The following is a 10,199-nucleotide window of genomic DNA, read 5'->3' on the forward strand; positions in this document are numbered from 1 at the left end:
TCTCAAACTCACAGAAAAGTTTTAAGCACAGAACAATCACTCTTTTTTCTGAACCATTTGAGAGTAAGTTGCCCCATCACCCCTGAACACTTCGGTGTATTTCTACAAAGACACCCCCCTGTAAAATCAATCCTCAAAATCAGGAAATTGACACTAAGAGAGTTTTACCATTGAAACCTTAGACCCCATTCAAGCTGTCCCAAGGATTTAATCTAGAGCCATACCCTGCATTCATGGTATGTCTCTTTAGTCCTTAACCATCTAGAATATTTCTCAGTCTTCCCTTGAATGTTGTGCCCTTGACACTTTTTGAAGATGAGAGGCCATTTACTCTGTAGAATGTTCCCCCCGTCTGGGGTGGTTCGTGTTCCATCTTTATTAGATCCAGGTCATATGTCTTTGGCAGAACTATCACAGTGGCGATGCTGTGTTCTTGAATCTTCTCAAGCGGTACATCAATTTGACTTGTGCCATTATCGGTCATATTAACTTTGGACACTTGAGTAAGGTGGTGTCTGCCAGGCTTTTCCACTATAAAGTTCCTTTTTCCCCCTTTGGATTAAATATTCTTGGGGAAGTTACTTTGAAGTTATGTGAGTACCTTCTATCTCTATAAGCTTTCAATGAATGAATGAATGAATGAATTAATATCAGGATGAACTGAGAGTTTCCTGTTGTACTCAATGGGCTGGACTATGTTACTATCATTACTTATTTTAATGCTCAAATTATCGCTAATTTGATTGCATATAGACATTAATATAGATGTAAATGTGAATGTTGTATGTCTGTGTGTGCATGTATTCTCAAGCTTTGTCATCTGGGAGGTTCTGGGAGCAGGGACACTCCAATAGTAATAAGCACCAAACTCTAGGCTCCAGTTGTAATAATTTCTTTTTTTTTTTTTTTAAGATTTTATTTCTTTACTTGTCAGAGAGAGAGAGAGAGAGGGAGAGAGAGAGCACAAGCAGGGGGAATAGCAGGCAGAGGGAGAAGCCGGCTCCCTGCTGAGCAAGGAGCCCGACGTGGGACTTGATCCCAGGACCCTGGGATCATGATCTGAGCTGAAGGCAGACGGTTAACCGACTAAGCCACCCAGGCGTCCTTCCAGTTGTGCTGATTTCTGTATTTGTTTATATATTTAAAATAATGAGTTTGGGGTGCCTGGGTGGCTCAGGTCATGATCCCAGGGTCCTGGGATAGAGCCCCACGTCGGGCTCCCTGCTCCGCAGGAAGCCTGCTTGTTCCTCTCCCACTCCCCCTGCTTGTGTTCCCTCTCTCGCTGTGTCTCTCTCTGTCAAATAAATAAATAAAATATTAAAAATAAAACAATGAGTTCACAGTGATATCTTTAATTGCTATTCAGGGTCTATCTAGTTTCCCCTTTGCTCATTTGTCATTCCTTTCTCTAACAGTGAGAAACTAGGCTCCTAGTATTTTTTTTTAAGATTTTATTTATTTATTTGAGAGAGACAGAGAGAGCATGAGAGGAGAGAGGGAGAAGCAGACTCCCTACTGAGCAGAGAGCCTGGTGCCCACATGCCCGATCCCAGGACCCTGTGATCATGACCTGAGCTGAAACCAAAAGTCGAACGCTTAACCGACAGAGCCACCCGGGCGCCCCCACCCCTGTATTTTTAATGTATTTATTTATTTGATCAATCACTCAGTAAATAACAAATCTCCTGTTGTCACTGTCAGCCCCCTCTTCCCTCCTCATGGGCGCATTCCTTACCCCACCTGGGTTTCAACACCTGTGCTGGGGCATGCACACACCTCTCCTCCCCTCGGCTGACACTCGTGTCAGGTGCCCCTCTTCACAAGTGGTGGCTTTCCTTACCTCAATTGAGACCACCCGTCCTCCCAGCCTGCACCCCCTGCATGGCCACGCTCCTCATCCTGCTTGGACTTTGGCACCCCATACGGGGCCCATTCCTCAATGTGGATGCCCTCCTTACCCAGAAATGCTCTTGGTAATATGTCCCATCATTTGTAAATACTTCTTATGCTTACTTGCATATCTATCATGCCATTCCAAAAGCAGCCATCATTCTATAAACAAAGCACATTGGTGGAGCCATCCTTTTCCACTCGGCATTTCCCTCCCTTTGTGGGTACCTTATTCACCCATCATCTTTTGGTTTGTTCAAAGTGTACCCCTGCTTGTTCAGAGCCCAGAGGTTTCTGCCACCCCGTACTGTGGCAGGTGCAAGGTAGAGGCGTTGGGAAGTATGGGGAAGGGGGAGAGTGCTGACTTGGGGTCTCCTTATATAATTTAGTGGCCTTTCAAACACAATAGTCCCCAAACCTTCTATTGACCACCCCCCATGCTTCATCCATTTTCCCTGTTCCAGAAGGTGGCATCCTTATCCCACTCAATTGCCCAAGACAGAAATCTGGAAGTCATTCTTAATTCTTCACTCCCCCTAACTTCTTTACCCAGTTCTTCAATTTTCCCTACAAAGTCTACCTAAGATCTTTCCCTTTCCCTCCACATCTTGTTGGACTCCAGTGACAGCCACCTGACCGGTCCTTCCACTCTGTTCTCTGTATAGCGGCCAAGTTCTCTCTCAGAAATGTATAGCAGATCATGCCATTCTCGGGTTTAAATTCCTTTCTTGGGGTTCCTACCACATTCAGAATAATCGAATCTCATTACCGTGGTCTGAGTACTGCCCCTACTCTCCGACATTGCCTTCATTGTATTTCTCCTTATGTCACCAAGGGTTCAGCCACTCCAGATACCCTTTGTTTCATTCAGGGTATAGAGCAAGCTCTCTCCAGTCTCTGGGTTTTTAGAAGGTGTTCCCCCAATGGATGGGGACACTCTTCACCCCCCTTCAAAGCTCTTCCCAAGGGTCATAATGATATGTGAACTTATTTTCTTGTCCATCATAGCTCACTACACTCCCACCTGGATGGATCAGAGGTAAAGGTCAGTGATTCATCAGTTGTATATAACACCCAGGGCTCATTCCATCATGTGTCTTCCTTAATGTCCATCACCCAGTTGCCCCATTCCCCCCCACCCCGCCTCTGCTTCAGCAACACTCAATTTGTTTCCTATGCTTAAGAGTGTCTTATGGTTTGTCTCCCTTTCTGATTTCATCTTGCTTTATTTTTTCCTCTCTTCCCCCTGTTTTTTTTCTTAAATTCCACATATCGGGGAGATCATATGACAATTGCCTTTCTCTGATTGACTTACTTCGCTTAGCATAACACCCTCTAGTTCTATCCACAACATTGCAAATGGCAAGATTTCATTTTTTTGATGGCTGAGTAGTATTCCATTGTGTGTGTGTGTGTGTGTGTGTGTGTGTGTGTGTATAAAGAAGATATCTTCTTTATCCATTCATCTGTCAATGGACATCTGGGCTCTTTCCATAGTTTGGCTATTGTGGACATTGCTGCTATAAACATTGGGGTGCAAGTGCCCCTTTGGATCACTACATTTGTACTTTTGGGGTAAATACCCACTAGTGCAATTTCTAGGTTGTAGGGTAGCTCTATTTTCAACTTTTTGAGGAATCTCCATACTGTTTTCCAGAGTGGCTGCACCAGCTTGCATTCCCACCAACAGTATAAGAGGGTTCCCCTTTCTCCCCATCCTTGCCAACATCTGTCATTTCCTGACTTGTTAATTTTAGTTATCCTGACTGGTAGGAGGTGGTATCTCATTGTGGTTTTGATTTGTATTTCCGTGATGCCGAGTGAGGTTGAGCATTTTTTCATGTGTCTATTGGCCATTTGTATGTCTTTTGCCCATTTCTTTCTTTTTTTTTTTAAGATTTTATTTATTTATTTATTTGACAGAGAAAGAGAGAGAGAGGGAGCACAAGCAGGGGGAGCAGGAGAGGGAGAAGGAGGTCCCCAGTGAGCAGGGAGCCTGATGTGGGGCTCAATCCCGGGACCCCGGGATCATGACCTAAGCTGAAGGCAGACACTCAACCGACTGAACCACCCAGGTGCTCCTCTTCTGCCCATTTCTTGATTGGATTATTTGTTCTTTGGGCATTGAGTTTGATAAGTTCTTTATAGATATTGGATACTAGCCCTTTATCTGATAAGACCTTTGAAATATCTTCTCCCATTCTGTCGGTTGTCTTCTGGTTTTGTTGACTGTTTCCTTTGCTGAGCAAAAGCTTTTTATCTTGGTGAAGCCCCAGTAGTTCATTTTTGCCTTTTTTTCCCTTACCTCTGGAGACGTGTCTAGCAAGAAGTTGCTGCCTGTGTTCTCCTCTCGGATTTTGATGAATTCCTGTCTCACATTTAGGTCTTTCATCCATTTTGAGTCTATTTTTGTGTGTGGTGTAAGGAAATGGCCCAGTTTCATTCTTCTGCATGTGGCTGTCCAGTTTTCCCAACACCATTTGTTGAAGAGACTGTCTTTTTTCCATTGGATATTTTTCCCTGCTTTGTTGAAGATTATTGACCATAGAGTTGAGGGTCCATTTCTGGGTTCTCTATTCTGTTCCAGAATTCTTGAAGTCCGGAATTGTGATGCCACCAGCTTTAGTTTTCTTTTTCGACATTCCTGTGGCTATTCAGGGTCTTTTCTGTTTCCATACAAATTTTAGGATTATTTGTTCCATTTCTTTGAAAAAAGTTGATGGTATTTTGATAGGGATTGCATTAAATGTGTAGATTGCTCTAGGTAGCATTGAAATTTTAACAATAATTGTTCTTCCAATCCATGAACGTGGAACATTTTTCCATTTTTTTGCATCTTCCTCATTTCCTTTCATGAGTGTTCTATAGTTTTCTGAGTGCAGATCCTTTGCCTCTTTGGTTAGGTTTATTCCCACGTGTCTTATGGTTTTTGGCATAATCATAAATGGGATCGACTCCTTAATTTCTCTTTCTTCTGTCTCATTGTTAGTGTATAGAAATGCAACTGATTTCTGTGCATTGATTTTGTGTCTGTGTGTGTGCATTGATTTTATATCCTGAATTCCTGTATGAGTTCTAGCAATTTGGGGTGGAGTCTTTTGGGTTTTCCACATAGAGTATCATGTCATCTGCAAAGAGTGAGAGTTTGACTTCTTCTTTGCTGATTCAAATGTCTTTTATTTCTTTTTGTTGTCTGATTGCTGAGGCTAGGACTTCTAGTACTATGTTGAACAACAGTGGTGATAGTGGATATCCCTACTGTGTTCCTGACCTTAGGGGAAAAGCTCTCAGTTTTTCCCCATTGAGAATGATATGGGCTTTTCATAGCTGGCTTTTATAATATTGAGGTATGTTCCCTCTATCTCTACTCTGTGAAGAGTTTTAATCAAGAAAGAATGCTGTACTTTGTCAAATGCTTTTTCTGCATCTATTGAGAGTATCATATGGTTCTTGTCCTTTCTTTTATTAATGTAGTATATCACAATGATTAATTTGCAGATGTTAAACCACCCTTGCAGCCCAGGAATAAATCCCACTTGGTCGTGGTGAATAATCCTTTTAATGTACTATTGGATCCTATTGGCTAGTATCTTGGTGAGAATTTTGGCATCCATGTTCATCAGGGATATTGGCCTGTAATTCTCCTTTTTGGTGGGGTCTTTGTCTGGTTGTAGGATCAAGGTAATGCTGGCCTCATAGAAAGAGTTTGGGAGTTTTCCTTCCATTTCTATTTTTTGAAACATTTTCAGAAGACTAGGTATTAATTCTTCTTTAAATGTTTGGTAGAGTTCCCTTGGTAAGCCATCTGGCCCTGGGCTCTTGTTTGTTGGGAGATTTTTGATTACTGCTTCAATTTCCTCACAGGTTATGGGTCTGTTCAGGTTTCCTATTTCTTCCTGGTTCAGTTTTGGTAGTTTATACGTCTCTAGGAATGCATCTGTTTCTTTCAGATTGCCTAATTTGTTGGCATATGGTTGCTCATAATGTGTTCTTATAATTGTATTTCTTTGGTGGTGGTTGTGATCTCTCCTCTTTCATTCATGATTTTATTTATTTGGGTCCTTTCTCTTTTCTTTTTGATAAGTCTGGCCAGGGGTTTATCAATCTTATTAATTCTTTTAAAGAACCAGCTCCTAGTTTCATTGATCTATTCTACTGTTCTTTTGGTTTGTATTTCATTGATTTCTGCTATGATCTTTATTATTTCTCTTCTCCTGCTGGGTTTAGGCTTTATTTCCTGTTCTTTCTCCAGCTCCTTTAAGTGTATGGTTAGGGTGTGTATTTGAGACCTCTCTTGTTTCTTGAGAAAGGCTTGTATTGCTATATACTTCCCTCTTAGGACGTCTTTGCTGCATCCCAAAGGTTTTGAACAGTTGTGTTTTCATTTTCATTTGTTTCCATGAATTTTTAAAATTCTTCTTTAATTTCCTGGTTGACCCATTCATTCTTTAGTAGAATGCTCTTTAGCCTCCATGTATTTGAGTTCTTCCCAAATTTCCTCTTGTGCTTGAGTTCAAATTTCAAAGCACTGTGGTCTGTAAATATGCAGGGAATAATCCCAATCTTTTGGTACCTGTTGAGACCTGATTTATGATCCAGTATGTGATCTATTCTGGAGAATGTTCCATGTGCACTCAAGCAGAATGTGTATCCTGTTGCTTTAGGATGGAATGCTCTGAATCTATCTGTGAAGTCCATCTGGTCCAGTGAAACACACATCTTTTAAAAAGTCACATTCCCCTTCCCCAGTTACACCTAGACCTGGGACTTCAGACTGTCAGGGCAAGGCTGCTGGGGATGCAGAAAGGGGAAAAAAGGAGATGTGAAGCTTCCAGAGCCAAGATCTTGACCTTGACAATAGATATGGAAGATTTCTCATGAGAGAATTGACATTATCCTCTAGGGGAAAAAACAAAGCTGGGGCAGGTGGGGGTGTGGGAGAACTTCTTGTGGAGGGAAGGTTGAGTGCTGGAGGGGAAGGGAGTGAGCTAGGTGCTGTGAGTTAGTGTCCTTCACCTGTCACCAGCTGTGTGCTTATGCATCCTTAAGTTTGGCAGCTTGGGGATGGTGGAGTCTGTGCCTGCTTTCTGGTGTGGTGCAGGGATGAGAGCAGGGTCCTGGGTTGTCTGGCACAGGGCCAGCATAGTGGGGTCACGCAGTAGGGAGGACATGGGACTGCCTGATGTGGCTGAGCAAGGAAGCCTGAGCAGTGCCTGGTGGGGCGAGGAAGTGGGAGCCACACAGGAAGGGCCTCTGCACTGGCATGAGGAAGACCCAGGGCTCCTGGAGGTGGAGGAGACTTGCATCTCCCCTGAGGTGGGGATCTCTGCCCGCAATTGGAGACAAGAGGGGGCCAAGCACCTGCATGGGCAGATGCCCACCGAGGACCAAACACCTGTACTCTGAGGCTGCAAAGTTACCTTCCACCGATCATTTAGAAGGAAGTTTTGCTTCCTAGACAGGAGAGGGACAGGAAATGCTGATCTGACTGATTTTAAGCCTTCAGTGACCAAGTCTACATTTCTTTCACTAGACAACATGAGAGCTCAAGGTAGATTTTAATCTAAATTCTAGAAATATCAGAAACTGCACCTTTTTGTTTTGTTCACCTGGGTTTTGTGGCTTGCAACTGTTGTTCAGACTACGAATGAGTTAACACCTGACACCTTTGCATGCAGGAGACCTGTGTTCCCCGGGGGTCTCTCTCCTAGAGGCAACGCTTGCTATGCATATTTAATGGTAAAGATGATTGGATATACACCTGTGAGTTTTTTGTTTATGTTTCCATGAATTTCTAATGTGTTCCCTATATGATATGACGTCTTTTGATTTCAGGAACTGTGCCTTCTATGTGATTCAGAAATGTCCACAAGGTCTTATATAGAGGTCTTCCAAGAAGGCACAGGATGCATTTCTTCATGCCTACTTGGCTTCCTTTGATGCCAGATTTTATTTATTTATTTGAGAGAGTGAGCAAGCACAAGTAGGGGGAATGACAGGCAGAGGGAGAAGCAGGCCCCCCACTGAGCAGGGAGCCTGATCCCAGGACCCTGGGATCATAACCCGAGCTGAAGGCAGACGCTTAACCAACTGAGCCACCCAGGGACCCCTCCCTCAATGTTTTTATTCTTCCTTTCTCAGTCTTTGTCTTGGCGTTTCCTGGAGTTCTCTTTTGATTCTTCTTTTTCTTAAAACAAAACAAAACAAACAATCCCAAGAAAATAAATTTTACTCTGGCATTGATGGCAGGAAGAGGTCTAAGGTAGTAGAAATGGAGGTACAGTTCAGCACAGACTGCGGATAGGCTGGTTTGGCTGCTGACGTCACCACTCACACGCTTGTGGGTTGAGACTCAGTTTCCTGATAACGGGACTCAGCAAACTTTGGCCAGTGTACAACGCCACTCGCTGTCTTCGGATGCTACCTGTTTTCATATGGCCCGTGAGCTAAGAATGGTTTTTACATTTTTAAATGGCTGAAACGAAACCAAAAGAAAACACGCTATTTTGAGACTTGTGAGAATTACATGAAATTCACATTTCAGCACCCATAAATACGGTTTTATTGGGATACAGCCACTCTCATTTGTTTGTATACGGCCCGTGACCGCTAACGCGCTGTAATAGCAGAATTGTGGGCTTTACTCTCTGGCCCTTTATAAAAATGTTTGTCAACCTCTGCCTTATCTGGGAAAAAAAAACGGATAATGATTCCTACATCAGAGGGTTATTTTTGTGTGTGAGGATTGAATGAATACTAGAAATAAAATATGGTGCTGCACCTGGAATCTGCAGGTGCTTGAAAAATGATTCCCTTCCACCAAGCCTGATACTTGAACCTTATCACATTCAGTAAAACGGTGACTTTTGCTTTCGAGATGGTTTTGAAGCATGGTACGGAGCATTTGCATAGCCAGATAGACGGACAAACGAAATGTACTTTGTATTCTATGTAGAAATACCTTTCACTAATGAACCTCCCAGGAGTGCCCAAGGATTAATTCAAACCTAAATGCTTCCCCATTAATTTGATAAGCCTCTAATACACGGTATACAAATTACACAGTGGAGTTTAATAATTTAGAAGTGTTGTATGGGTTGCCACACAATAGCTGGAAAAGGCAAGTTTGCTTGTAAAACATTCCCTTGGGTCCAGGAGATGCCAATTGCAATAGAAAGGGTCTCTACCTTGCCTTTCCAAGACAACTGCCAATTTCTGAATCCTCTCCCCAAGTACCTCCAGTGTGTCGGAAATTTTATGTTCATCTGGCCACTAGAGAGCACTTTGAGACTAACAAAGCTGGGGCCGGGCACCCAGGCCTCGGTTTGAACCCCGGTCTCCCGTGGCCAAGGGGCCGTGCGCTCGCTGCGCCATCTAGCTTAGGCAGTGACTTACAAAGGGCCATCAAGGCTGATGGATGCATTTTGTGAAGCTTAGTGACCTGTGGTAGTGATAATGAAGTATTCTGCAGCCCAGATAACATTTTATTCTGTCACTACGGTTTTCTGCCTCTGGTGACCACCTAATTTGTACTGCTTTACAGGGTATTTTTAAGGCAAGCGTTTTAGCCACCAGGGTCCCAGTTCCCTTATTGCTCGGTCTCTTCTCTGTCAGACTGAATTTCTCTCCAAGAGAAAATATCGCTTGATATTGATTCCCGTGCACGAGATAATTTCAGGTCCTCCCTCTGCAGTTCATCCGAAGCCCTGTTTAAAATCTTGAAGAGGTTTTCCAAGGCTAAGGGGTGCAGTACAAAAGAACAGTTCTTAAATGTGTTTAAAAGACCCTTGGCTACATTTTCTGATGTCTCATCAGCAGTTTGCCCTGATACACTTTCCATTGTTATTACAACTGAACCATATCATAGGGAGTTGTACCAGCAAGACCATCAAGTTTTCTAAAAAGCTATAAAGCTTTGATGTTTTCTGGCCTATTTCTTACTGTGCTCTTAAAAATGTTTAGCTTCTGCTGAGCCAAATGTGTACCTCTAAAGGCGTGTGCAGTGAAAAACTCTTCAAGCATCTCCGGGACTGCTGTCATATCTGTCTCTACAGCAGGAGGAGGAGATTCTGTTTGGTGAAGCAAGGGGGGAGTTCTTTGTGGCGTGCACTGTGAGTGAATACCACCGACCTTCAGCTGTGCTCCGGCCCATCAGCGCTGGGGTCTGGCTGTGGAGATAGAAGAAGAATCTACTCTCCTGGCCACTGCTTATGAGCATTTCGCAAAGCCATTCCATTCTGGTATTATTGTTTGCATCAAAGAGAAATCAAAGGCATCAGTTCTAGCCCCGTTTCCTAAACCCATTGAGG

The sequence above is a fragment of the Phoca vitulina genome, unplaced genomic scaffold, assembly GCF_004348235.1.
Source record: "Phoca vitulina isolate PV1807 unplaced genomic scaffold, GSC_HSeal_1.0 scaffold15, whole genome shotgun sequence".
NCBI classification, from domain to species: Eukaryota; Metazoa; Chordata; class Mammalia; order Carnivora; family Phocidae; genus Phoca; species Phoca vitulina.